Raw genomic sequence first — 14,076 nt, 5'->3', positions numbered from 1 at the left:
AGGAAGAATCATTTCCAGAAGGAGGGAAAAAAGCAACCCTGTGCAGAGTAGGTTGGATACCATAGGAGTTTAGTCCTAAGTCTCACTTTTGTGGTTTACTGTATCGGCATGGAAAAGTAAATTTGACAAAATCATGGAACTGTCAAGTTTCTTTTTCAAGAACAGGAGGTCATCATTGCTGTTACTCTGAGTCAGCAACAATTGCAGTGAGACTTGGGATCAATCTAGAACAATATTTCCAATAATAGTTTCACTTGTTTATAGAGCAGACTATTTTTTAACAGTAGGCCATTAGAGATTGTTCAGTTTGCAAACAGTATGTGGGCCAGAACTAGGAAAGTAAGCGGGAATAGCTTTTAACTACATTAGAAACCTGCAATGTCAGCTGAACACAATGCAGAAATCTTTGGAACCACAGTGCAATGTGCCTGCAGCTTCATCTGTACCTCTACTGTAGAACAGAGTGATTCTCTGGGGCCACTTGACTTATGTGCCTCTGGTGATAACATAATGGTTCTTATTGATTTCTACTCCCCTTCTTCCCAGTCTCTCTTAGCACAGCTTCCTAATATGCTCCAAATAATGCAAATATCTTTACTCAGTCATTCTGAGTTTCATTCATGCTTCATAACTATCTGCAGGATATGGTAGGAAAGGTTGCAGAGTTGCTAGCCTGTAGGATTCTGTGCAAATGGAGACTCAAAGGGATGCCAAAGCACCAAAAAAGCATGAAAATAAGAGTCTTCTTTCTGCTGAAGAATTCAAGGGGAGGGGATCAACCAAAATCAACTGCTTCTCTTTAATGTATAAATTATTTGTCCAGCTTCAAAGTTTATCAGCACATGGAAACAGAAATAATCTTTATGATAAAATCAGATGGGGAAAGGAAGAAAGAAAAGTTCTCTCTATGTATTAACGTCTGAAATGCAAGCTCCAGATTAAAAATGTCACTGACATTTATTCCATTAGTATCTTCAGTCTTTTAAAGCTGTCACTACCTTCTTTTCCCATCATTTTTCTACCCTTGTCTCTGCCAGAGCTTACCTCCACAGGAGTGATGCAGAATACCTTCTATTTCCTCATCAATATCTCTCAAATTCAATTGCTTAGCTTTACATTGCAGAAAGGGCAAACTCCAAGAGAGATGCAAGACTGCATATTTCAGGAAGCAAAAAACATCTGGGTGCTTAATTTTGCAAACTCCTCTGTGGAAAAAGTAGCATTGAATAAAAAGCAAAAATGGGGTGGGCGTGTTTGAGAACTTACACTGTTTTAGTTTCATTAGAATATGTCTTCCAGTGTCCTATTTTCTCATTTTCCAGCTACACATGACTAATAACAGGCCTTGTTCTTGCCACAGTCAAGTCTTTAGTACAATTTTTGTAAAACCTAGTAGAAGGAAATTATGCCATTACTTCATTTAAGGAAAGGTTTGTATAAAAAAAATACTTCCTTTCATATTTGAGCTATGCTTTACCACATACATATTTTAGTGAATTTGTGCTTTAGCAAATGCAATGCAATTTGCTCATACGTTGTAAGATAACTCCTTTGAAGGGTTATTGACATTAAGTTTTGTGCACAATCACAAAGGAAACACTAAATGACATGTTACTCTCCTGCTGTTCCGTCTCTGCCACTCTTATTTTGGGAAATTGCATGGCAGTCTGAGCTCTGAATGTTTTGGTTACTTCTATTTCCATGCTGATATTGTCATATTGTGGTTTGACACGTCAATAAAGTATTGTCCTGAGGGTTGCAAAAGCAATTATACATTTTCAGAGTTTATTTTCTTTCTTATATATTGCAGGCTGAATTTGCTCATGGCACTATTTTGAGAAAGTACATTCAAATAGGAGATTCACAGATGTTATTTTTATTTCTTGTTTTCTTTCTTGAGCATTATAAAGTGTCTGAAACTATTTTGTCTTAAACATTAGCAAAAGAGCCTTTCTACATTAGAAATTATACTGTGCTAAAGCTTTTTTCCATGTTCACTTTTGATAATTCAACATGGAATTTTTAAGTAGATAATTCTCCTGCACAACTGTGCTTTACACAGTGCAGTGCTGTCTCAAGGCACATAAATTAATGCAGAATGAGTTAGCACAGACATGAGAACTAGTATATGATAAATTACACTGCGTTTTATTTTGAGGTACCATAACAGTGATGTTTCAGATACTTAAGCCACCAGGGATGCTATCCATGACACAGTATTCTGATATATGGATATCTGTTTCTTCAGATTAGATTCCCAGCCTTAGGGAAATAAATAAATGTTGTTAAAAGAATTAAAAAATACTGCAAGTAGTTTTTGTTTTCTCAATGCTGTCTCAATCATGTTTTGAAACAATTGAAAGAAATTTAATAAAGTTGATATAAATGTAAGTAGGATATACCTGGGACTTCTTAAAGGCTTACTGGTTCCAAGCAATGGAGGTATTTCTTTTAACAAATATAAAACTGAATATAATGAGTTAGTCAAAAGCTGGGCTAAGAATGCTCAAAGGGGATATCTCTAGGTTTTGTCAAATTTGTGTTCTCTTGCAGTATTCATAATCATTCTAGGGGGAGTAAAGCAAGGAAAATGCTCTGTACCTGAGAGTTTCACTTGGACATACCTTTAGAATGGATGACAGACATCTCATTCCAGATCTCAATATTAGGATGTACAAATACAAATGAATTAAAATTTTCATATAGCTTTCAGAAAGAATGGAAGCACAGCTACAACCCATACAGGCTTCTGTCTATTACCCAACTCAATCAGATAATTTAAGTATATCAGATCTCTAAAACTGTCCCGATCAGATTAGTTCCTTCAGAAGAAAAACAATCAGACTTAGAATGAAACATACAGTTCTCCCATAACCAGAACATTAGCATTAAAAATCTGGTTACTGAACCAAACATGTATTTTATCCTATCCAGAATATAAATGAAACACATTAGAACAAATATTGTAAATGAAGTTTCTTCGTTATGCTTATTTCACACGCCCTTTTACCTATAACATTGGACTGGAAAAGGATTTCTGAAAGAATAAAATGTTAGTGGTAATAATTTTAAAATGGTTTTCAACTCAAGATATGATATTCATTACTTTTTATTCATTTTAAAAAGTGAGTGACATATTTCTGCTGTGTTTTCCAGAATTTTTCTCAAAGAATTTTTTGGACACTTTTTCACTAAATTTCAAATACATGCGCACACTAATGTCATCTGTTTGTCATGACAATAGATTTATTACATTTGCACATGTCAAAAAACTGGAATGAGTAAATACCCTAATCCTAATGTGTTCATATCTTTTATTGAAATGGATTTCCTGAAAATTTTCTTCAGGAAGTTAGCTAACACTGAAGTTTTTCTTCTCAATCATAAGCAAAGATTTCCAGGAAAAGAGAATTCAGATGTTCAAATAAAAGTATATAAGAAAGAGTCATGGCAGTGAAAGTCTTTGGAGACAGTCTCAAATGTCTCAAATGGTAGCCCACATACTGCTCTTTTGGTTAGACTTCTTCCAGCCATAGAAAACAGTATTTAAAGTGGGTTTTTTTTCCATTAAAACCCACTTCCAATGGACTGCATTTCATCTCTTCATTGGTCTCTATGAATACAATGTATTAGTCATGTATTTTTATGTTTTGCTTTTAAAGCTAGGTTTAATTCATTCTCATCTCCTTGGGAAAAAAAGCCTGTACAATTTGTACTGAGGTTGCTACTTTAAATATTCTGGAGGATATAAGTGTGCCCTTTTTCTGAGAATGCCTGTATAGTGTTAATCATAGTTAATTCACTTAACAGTAACATGAACAGTCAAGTGTGTTTTCTTCTTCAAAAATTCTATGATAGTCCCATTATTAATTAATTCAATATTATCTGGTAATAGCTGTCACTTCCTTGACTGTACATCATGTCACCTGCCCTGGATTAGAATAATACACTAATCTGTAATGAGAGTAATTTCTAACAGAAAGAAAGTGTGCTTGGCTTTTTCTTTTTTTTTTTTTTCATATTCAGACTATTTCTAAGAATCTTCTGCCAAAATATGATTTTAGAAAGAATTCAGAAAGTTTTTTGTTCCAAGAGTCAGAGAGTCTTTTGCTCCACAACAGAATTGATCTGCTAGTTCTAATTCCTCTGGGTTTTGTGGTTTCAGCCTCTCTTCCTGTTTGAACCTCAGGCAACTAACATCATTTGCTGCATCCCCTTCAATCATGGGTACTTATCATTAATTGCACTGTCAGAAGTTTAATAACCAAGCTAGAAAAAGTATTACAATAAAGAGCTTCTAGGTAACTCAGCAGAGAACAACCACAGCTGTAATTACAGCTAGAGAGACCACAAAAGGGTAAGGTGGCCTCCTGCAGCCATTGACACATGTTAAATTATAAACAGATGCTATGCTATTCCATCAAATTTTTTTAATGATCAAACTCCATTCATCTTGCAAACAATAGTTTTACCCCAGTGGAGATAGTAGTCTCCTAAAGAATTCAGTTTCTTCCGAAATTAAAGCCCCATTCCACCACTCAAATTCAGACTGGACAGAGCAGTCAAAAATATGCAGAGGCAGAAAAATTGCTGTCAATATTTTAAAGAAAGTGTTGAATAAACTAAAGATACACCATAAAATCCAAACATCCACACACAGTCAAAGTCTGACTGTGCTTGACCTCTATTTCCCCATCCTAAACCAACTAGCATCTCTTCTGAGATAGAAGGAAGACTGGGAATGGGATAACAGGAACGTTGGCAGATCACATGCCAGAAGCCTGGTGTTGATCTGCAGACAGCAGCTGGAGGAAGGGACCTGCCTGACATCTTTTTCTCCTCTGAATCTCCAGACAAACCTTCTGGGAGCCAGACTGTGGCCTGGGGCTGTGAGGAGCTGGAACAAGCTGTCCTCTTTCTGAGAGTGGAAAAGGTGAACTGCTCAGATCGTTGTGGGGGGAAATAACAAAATCTGGCTCTTGACATTCACTTTGATGATTTCTTTTGTATAACAGCATTTGAATTTTAAAAAGTTTTCTGATTTGTATCTAAGCTCTGCACTGTGAATTACATGCAATGCTTGTTAGAATGTGATGGGTTTCTTGACACTTTATGCAACTAAGAAGTCCCACTGGCCCTTTGAAGGAAGTTGCATGAACCAAGAGATTTGGCAAAGATAAAGGGCAAAGAGTCTCAGCAGATGTCATAAGGACAGAGATGTATATGCTTCAAAATTCATTTCCACTGAAATATGATCTAACAGATGCAAGAGCAGAGCCTAACATACAGCTCTGCTCTCAAAGTAACCTGTTAGGATGAGGGTGGCCCCAACAAAACTTTTTGGTTCAGAGTGTTGAGGGTTTAAGTGGCAAAAATAAAGGAGTGGGAACAACAGAGTTGGCCAAAAACTGAAGAACTTTAATGGAAAATAAAACAGGGACAATGCCCAGAAAATGAACACTGTACTGGGACAAACTCTGAGGACCTGAAAGAAGAGGGAGGGTGACAATATATACCCTTCAGGGGAAGAACTTTCTGGAACTATGACCATATAAGGGGAACAAGTAACCAATAGGGGAACAGAACTTGAACCAATTAACATAACAACACTAAGGATTGTGGGAAGAACACTTAGGTTTGCCCTAACTTTACAAAAGTTTCCCAGGGCTTGAACTCAATGCCTGGTTAGTTTAGTGAAATCTGGCTGGCTCTCTGTTCCAGTCAGGCTGACTCCCGCAGTAACCATCTCTGCCAGTGCACTAAAGCTAGTCCTGTGTGTTGTGAATTACATCAATTCATGTTGGTGAAAAGTTTTATGCTCAGCAGCCTTGGCAAAGCCAACACAATTAAGCCTGAATGAGCTGCTGTACTATTCCTTATCCTATATCAGTAGAGGTGTTTAATCTACTTAAGCATGTCAGTGCCAAATACTCTAAGGTAATTGCATTGAGGACCTAACAGAAGGGCATCATTTCACTTGCAGCATTTTTGTGACAAGTGATAATGTGCAACATGGAAAGAAGCCAAGAGGTTCTAATAGCTAGAACTGAGTTTACCGAGCTGCATTTACTGAGGGCAGGGGAAGAAATCTGCAGTTGTAAACATTATTATCTTGGGTGATAAAAGAAATGCATACTTTTAAATGTAGTTTGCCTTACTGAGGTTTTCATTGTGTCGACCATAGGAGTAGGAAGTAAAGCTTACAGAGGTGATAAGAACCTCCTAACAAGCACATTTTAAAAGTCAAATATGATCTTCAGTTTTTCTAAAACAAGTTTGAACCGAGTCCCTCGCAGGGCCTGAAGACAAGCTATTGTACTGGTCACCAGGATTTATCAGTGACAGAGGTGAGCTCCACCCTGCTTCATAATACATAACATCTTCTCTGTTCCTGACTGAAGGTGGCATGCTAGGGGCATGGATGAAGGGCAACCCAGAGCTTTAACCACTCACTAGACCACAGAAATCTGCTTGAAACTCCATGAAACTGGAGAATAAATGTGAAATTGGCTTTTAACAGTAAAATTCAACAGCCAAGCAGCTGATATCATTGTTTATTGGGAGCAAGCCCCCCAAGACTTATCTCCTTAAGTTGCTGCCAGGGAATTTAATGCCGCATGCAGAAAAAAAGTCACATTTGACTTTGCTGATTCTGGCCAGAACTACTTGCTACTACAGTGAAAGATCATTCAATCAGTGTGTAAAACTTGTCAAAGCTTAAAGTGAGATGCAGAATAAATGATCTGACCACTTCAAGGTTCAGCAGAGACATTTCTGTATTCCAGAGACCCTTTTAAATTGTTAGGTTCAACACAAGGAAAATGAAATTCATTAAAAGTTGGTTGCTCTCTCCAACTAATCCCAAGTCCTTCACTGCTGTATTGAGGTAACATGAATCAATGTTTCATAATTGTACCATATCAGGAAGGCTTGATTTGACAGGATGCAAGATAACATCTACTAAAATTATGTACTCCATTCAGCGGTAGTCAAATGGTTAATTAGAATACACAACTACTTAATTGTTTCTTTTGTGTTCAAATGTGTTCTATTAACTTGCTATTGAGAACTTTTCCAAGGGTCGATTGACAATGAGATTCTCTGTTAGCTCTGAGACTGAACAATTTTTTAACATCTGGTAATACAAACTATTTTTAAACCTCTGTTGTGACTTCACTTTTCCATTTCTGGTGGAAATAAAGGATCAGTTACTTCTCAGAGTACCTACCATGTCTATCTTAGGCAGCAATGGAATTCAGATCCCTGAACAGAAATGTTTTAGCTGAGCCAAACCTCTAGAGATGAGCACTTACTGTACACAGACCACTAGCAGGCCTTTTCCATACTTTATGTATGCCCCTTTACTTATAATACTTACTAACTAGGACTATTATATTTTTATTTTGTGCCCTTGTTACTATGGTAATGTTATTGGGTGGATGCTAGAATCCCATTGTGATTATTCTTATTTTATTTGTGGAGAGTATCTGATGCTTTGGGAGGGTATTTTTTTGTGAAGGTATGATCACTTTATGTAAATGTATGCTTAGCTACACAATACAAAATGTCAGGTAAAGAACAGCACCAAGAGAAAGAAACAAGAATAGTTACTGTTATACAATACCTGTCTGCTCTAGTTGATATCTGGACAATTAAGAGGGAATGATTTTCCCCACAGGCAATTGCAATTATGCCCTTGACAATGTTTTCTCCAGAGGCTAGGGATGAGGTTAACCCAACTCTATATGTAACATTCAGGAGAAGTAATGTTAAAGAAGGTCCTAAGCTTAATTTTTAATTTTTTTTTTAACTTGACTGAAAATGAGGTTGCATCCCAAAGGACACAAAATATGCTATAGGACACAATTAAAGAGGAAACATGCTGAGTCACACACATAGATTTCTAGTGTCAAATTCTTGAACACATAACTTTCTGGAAAGAGGAGAATTAAATGTATGACTGCATGCAAGGAATTTTTCTTAAGTCCTTTCCTGAAGATCCTTGAATTAGCTAGTCTGTTTATTATGCTTTTGGACTTATACTAACTTTGTTAATGGATCTTTAATATCACTTTTCTTCTGATCATTATCTTTTACTAAATTGGAATTTTTATATGCTGTTTGGGGAAGGAAAACAGGAGAAATTAAAAACAAAAGTACAAATGTAAAGATAGAAACTTGCATGAAGATGCTTGCATGATGCAGCACCACCATGGCTTTCTGCAGTCATCTGTATTACAGAGATAATTGTGTGGATCAGAAATCCTTTGAACACCTGTATACCCACCACTTTTGAAAGTTGATAATGGCTATGTTGCATGATCTTTAGAAAAACTAAAATGCTTAGTAGAACTCACAGAAACCCTTTTACTATTTTAGGGTTATTTTTTGTGTTTTATAAGAATTAAATGAAAACCTATGTACAAAAGCCACACACCCACACACAAAATTTTGATGCCAGGGTTGCCATCGAGATTAAATTCCATGAGGCAATAGCTATCTACCCAAAACACAGATCATAGTCCTGGAAAATCTTCAAGATGAAAGCATTTTAAATAAAGTCAATTTACCTGTCTAGTATACTGTACACAAGACTCATGTAAAGCAGCAGAATTGATGTGTTCATGGGGTGTTTCAAAAAATTATTGTAGATAAATACAATTAAATATTTTTAGATATAGTGAAAGCTCATCTAAGATTTATTTGATTAAAACATGGTGGGTTTTGACTTTCTCTTCAAGTAAAAGAAAAATCAAAATATATATGGAAATATTATTTCTATCAGGAAGAGTTTTAATAGTGATGACTAGGATTGACTATTTAGCAGCTTATATATATCTGAAGGGAGATGTACTTAAGATCCATGGAAACCCATCTACTACCACAGAAAAGCGTTTGGACAATCAGCCAGACCATGTAACCAAAAAATTGATCTGTCAAACCCAGTTACTTGTTTCTAACATAGTGTGTTGGAACCCCCCAAAATTGTTCTCTTCTGTTACTCATGTATTTTTTTCAAATATCATAAAATGTTTAAATAAAAAATTCAGAAGAACACTACAGTAGAAGCACATCTCTGAAAACTTACTCCACCATTCCTTTACAGGGGCAGTAAAAAGGAAAGCAAGCTGAAACTGCAAAACTATCCAGTTTTTACCCAGTGGAAGTAAGGGGATGAAACAACACAGAGGACAAACAAGTACACTTCAGGGAAAAATTCCATATTATTTGGAATAAACTCACAGAAGCTGTTGGGCAGCCTCACAAATCCCAGCTGGGATGCTGGGGTGGCTGAAAGAAATCTCTGGTAAGTATGATGTTGACTTTGTTTATAACTTTTTGCAGTGTCTTTTTTCTACTATGCAAGCCTATATTGTAAGCACTATTTTAATTAAAATCTAGCTTAGACTTGAAGTCACTGATCTAATTCAACAAAGTCATTTATGTTAGAAGTAGACTGAAAAAATACATTATTTGAACAGGATTCCAAAGAGTTGCAGAATAAGTGTCTGCTGAAACTGCACAAGATGATGTGAGTGCTGATAGTCAGAGGTTCAGGAAAATGTGAGCTCTCAATAGTCAAGAAAATCTCTGGCATCATGACAAGGAAGAAGGTCCTTACAGGTTTAATAGCTGAGATGACTGAGCAGGCCTACAGAAGATGCATATATTGCTTTAATAAAATGAGCCAAGACACTCAATTACTGAATTCTCTTGGCCAATTTCTTTAAAATCTTAAATTCAAAACACTATTTTTCTTGGCACAAGCACAAAAATGGGCAGAACAAGAAGAAAAATTGTTTAAAAGTTTTTTTAAAACCTACTAGTACTCCTCAAATTAAAAATCATAATTAATCTAGGAATATATGTAACTCCAGACATCCCCAATGAACTCTTAATTCTGAGAGATTCAAGATGAGACCCTGGTTCAAAACCATAAACCAGTTGCAAAATCATTTTTGAAAGGTCATATTTCCTTATGCAGGGTTTCCTTCTACTAAATACTCTAAGACTGACATCCAGAGTCATTTCCACATAGTTAGGGATATGTACTCACCATTATTACAGGAGTTTTCTGTAACTGGATTTTTTCCCTCTTGATCATTCAAAGACCACCTTCTTGAACAAACAGATATAAATACTCATGAATTTTTCTCTTTTCTTTAGCTGCCAACAAGGTCACTCAGATTTCTTGACTATTACTAGTTATTTTTTTATTTTCAATATGGTCTCCTAATAACCAATTTATTAATCTGTCCTTTTCAGATAATGTAATACCTTCATACTCATTTCCCTTATCAGCTAAATTAATTTTGCTCCATTGAAGCAACCACATAAATCTTACACTGTAATGCAAGATAAGACAAAAATGCAGCCATGAAAATTTAGGTATGAGCTCATTGTTTATAATATGACACATGATTTTGAAGAAATCTGGAAGATGTGACTACATCAGGGCAGTAGGTCTTCAGTGCAAAGTAGCTGGTCCTGGCAATCTGATATCAAGCTTGTAACTATAACCCTGAACTTAATGTATGTTAATGGTCAGAGTTCATCCTTTCAGTTTCTATACAACAGGAATTAATCTTTCTCATATACCCCAAAATCATTCCACAGAGTGAAACAAAAAACAGTAAATAAGGGTGATCAGGAAATTCCTTTCTCTATTCCTTTTGTACACTGGCGTAGATGCATCTTGACCTGCAGGAACTTTGCAGAGTTCTCTCAGATCTCTACTTAAAATTACAAAATAGCCATTTCAGTTTTACCAGAAGAACAACAGTTCTGTTCGACCTTACAAGTGGGAAGGAAATTGCCACTGATGTTCTGGAGCAATGGTGATTATACTGGTAGGAGAAGCAGAGATTTTGCAGAGGGTGCAAAGACAAAAGGCCACACAACTTCAGTAGATCTCTGTGTACTTGCAAGCTAGCTGCCAAGAGATGAAAAAGAGAGAAATTTGTATTTGAAAAACAAGGTGTTCAGAAAGTGACTTTGACATTTGGCTGCAACACTAACACAGGAGCTACCTGCAAGCTAATCACCACATGGGATAATAGATCATTGTGAAGCTGAGCTGTTAATGCTTTTAGATGACCTCACAAACTGAGATTCACTTTCTTGTTGTTACAACACACAGCACAAAGACTGACTAAAGCAGTTTTTCTGCCTCCTTGTGGAATCATGATTATTTGATAGACAGGTTTATTTGACATGAGTGATCTTCAATTAAAATAAACTATCACATTGACTGAAATTAATTGCACTTATGTTCTTCTGCTAATAATCTTCACATCCTGCAGCAGCATCTCTGATTATTGTGTTTGACCTTGATATCAGACTGAGCATCCTACACCTCCTCAGGTCACCCTTTTGCATTCTTAGCCACTATTGCAGCTTTTCCAACTTCTACTTAATGGCAATTTTGTCATATTACAAAGGGTATTAAATGCTGTCTTCAGCAGTTCAAAGGGCTCACCATCAAGGTGTTGTGATATTTTTCATCAGTGACTTTCCCATAGGCTAGCAGTGCTGAATATTCAGAGTCAGCTGCATATATGAAGTCTGGAATATGCTCTGAAAAAGGGAAAAGTGACCAGGTTAGTCCCCAAAAATTTATATAGAGTCAGACAAGAGAATAATATCTGCTTTTATAGATTTTTCACTTCTCTTTCTAAGCATACTGGAAAGCTAAGACTTTAAAATACTTTGATAAATACTTTGTCAAATCTGTTTGTTAAAGATGTAATATTTATCTGTACATTATATAAATATTGATTGTGGTCTACTATTACTATCTAAATTAATACAAGAAGGGAAAATCCTACATCTTCTTCATCTGTCTAAGTGAAAAGATTTTCTAATGGGCTATGTGCAATACAAATTTCACTTCTGAAACTTTTAGCATAAACTCTTTGGCTACTTTAGTGATATCTTTATAAAGACAAAGATTTTAAAGAGTTTAAAAATTGCCATCTAGAAAAATGAAAAATGTCACTATATGTGGCTTATTTAAGAGAAAGCAAGGATTCCTTAGTGTGTTCTGGAGGCATTTCAAAGTTATTTTCCAAATCTGCAAAGAAGATACTCATGAGTAAATTGTCAGCAGGGTAAAACACATTGCTACAGCACCAGGGATACATGATACTATGGAATTCGCACATCACATCGTTACCCACAAGTATAGGAAGAAAGTGGAACTTTGAGATCCTGAGTGATAAGGCCCTTTACTTGCATTTTAAAAACCTGGTTTTCAGAGGAGAGACATTCCATAAATGGTGATAGTGAGAAGGCTTCTATAACTGAACAGTATGCACTTTAAAGTTAAATTTCAACCTCAACCATACTTTTAAAATACATATACCTTTTTGTCATGTTTTCTTCCTCTTACATTGACAGCCATCCACAGTGAATCAAGGTTGCTTTACCTCGAAGTAAAGATTCTGAAAATTTGCTAGGAAAATTCAACAAGAAGCCCCAATCATTGTTTCTTATAATCCATCCACCACATACTTTCAGATTTTTTTTTTCTTTTGCAGAAGAATGAGTCTTAAAGTTCCTTTTCCGAGCAGCTGATTAGAGCCAAGCACTCAGTCTGGACTGGTGGATGAACAGAGGGTGAAGGATGTTAAATGCAGAGTTTGACTGTCCTTTTGCTACTGCTCTGGGATCTAAACAGCCATCACTGTCACAAAATCATCTGCACAGGACTTTTATGCAAGTAAAAATTTTATTTGATCCTAAGTAGACTTTAAAGACAGTGAAATGCATGTCACTGATCTGCACCCTGGGAATCTGGCCAGTAAAAATAGGCTGCCTATTTATTAGGCACTGATTATGTGTCACACACACAGTCACCCAACCTTCAATTATGTTGAGTAACCTAAAAACAGAGTCGAATAGGGTACATCTGACTTAGCCTAGGAAGATAAGGATACAAAAGCTTGAATCAGATACAGACATTTTTTTAGGGGAATGGAATGGAATGGAATGGAATGGAATGGAATGGAATGGAATGGAATGGAATGGAATGGAATGGAACTATAAGAATATTTCTTGTCTGGGAAATACATCTTCTCAAAGAGAAGGATTACTTTTCTCTATATGTCAGTCAGAGTAATGTTTTTATAGTGTATCTTTTATTAATACAGATTTTCACACATTTTACTACAAATTTTTTAAGGCTCTAAACTGAAGTCAAGGTGACAATAATTCCTCCCTCTAAAGTGCCAAAGTTCTTTCCCCATTGTCTCCTCAACCTCCTAAGACAGGCAGATGTTGTCCAGTGTCACTGGGTAAAGTTCCCAAATTCAGTTTCATTTGAAAATTTCCTCAATTTTTCCCCCCAAAGAAGTATGTTTACAGCCCTCACCTAAAGATGAGGTTGGTTCAGTATCATGTCCTGCAATTGTCACTTCATCCAACTACTTCCAGCACTGCAAAAACCAAATCTGTTTCCAGATCAGCTTGTGAAAATTCCTACTTGGGGCATGGTAATCATACTTTCCAGAAAGGATTAGACATATTTATGGATTATTATTGTGTTTCCCATTAAATCACAGGGGTTTTTATCTCTTACACTGGAATGTCCTTGTGCTATGCTAACAGCACTTACAGGATGGCCAGAGTATCAGACCCAGCCAGAACAGGTTTAGCAGGGGCAGGTCATGTTTGACCAACCTGATCTCCTTGTATGAACAGGTGACCTGCCTGTTGGCTGTGGGTGTTGTGTTCCTGGACTCCAGCAAGGCCTTTGACACTGCCTCCCACAGCACACTCCTGCACAAGCTGGTAGGTCACAGCTTGAAGAGGAGAACTCTTGCCTGGGTTAGGAACTGGCTGGATGGCTGAGCCCAGAGAGGGCTGGTGAACAATGCTGCATCCAGCTGGGAATCAGTCACCAGTGGTGTCCCTCAGGGCTCTGTGCTGGGGCCAGTCCTGTTCAATATTTTTATTGATGACATGGATGAGGGTATTGGGTTTTTCATCAGTAAATTTGCAGATGACACTAAGCTGGGAGTGTGTGTTGATCTGTTGGAAAGTGGGAGGGCTCTGCAGAGAGACTTGGAAAGGTTG

Source organism: Erithacus rubecula (genome assembly GCF_903797595.1).
Source record: "Erithacus rubecula genome assembly, chromosome: 5".
In the NCBI taxonomy this organism is placed as follows: Eukaryota; Metazoa; Chordata; class Aves; order Passeriformes; family Muscicapidae; genus Erithacus; species Erithacus rubecula.
This window is presented reverse-complemented; position numbering follows the sequence as displayed.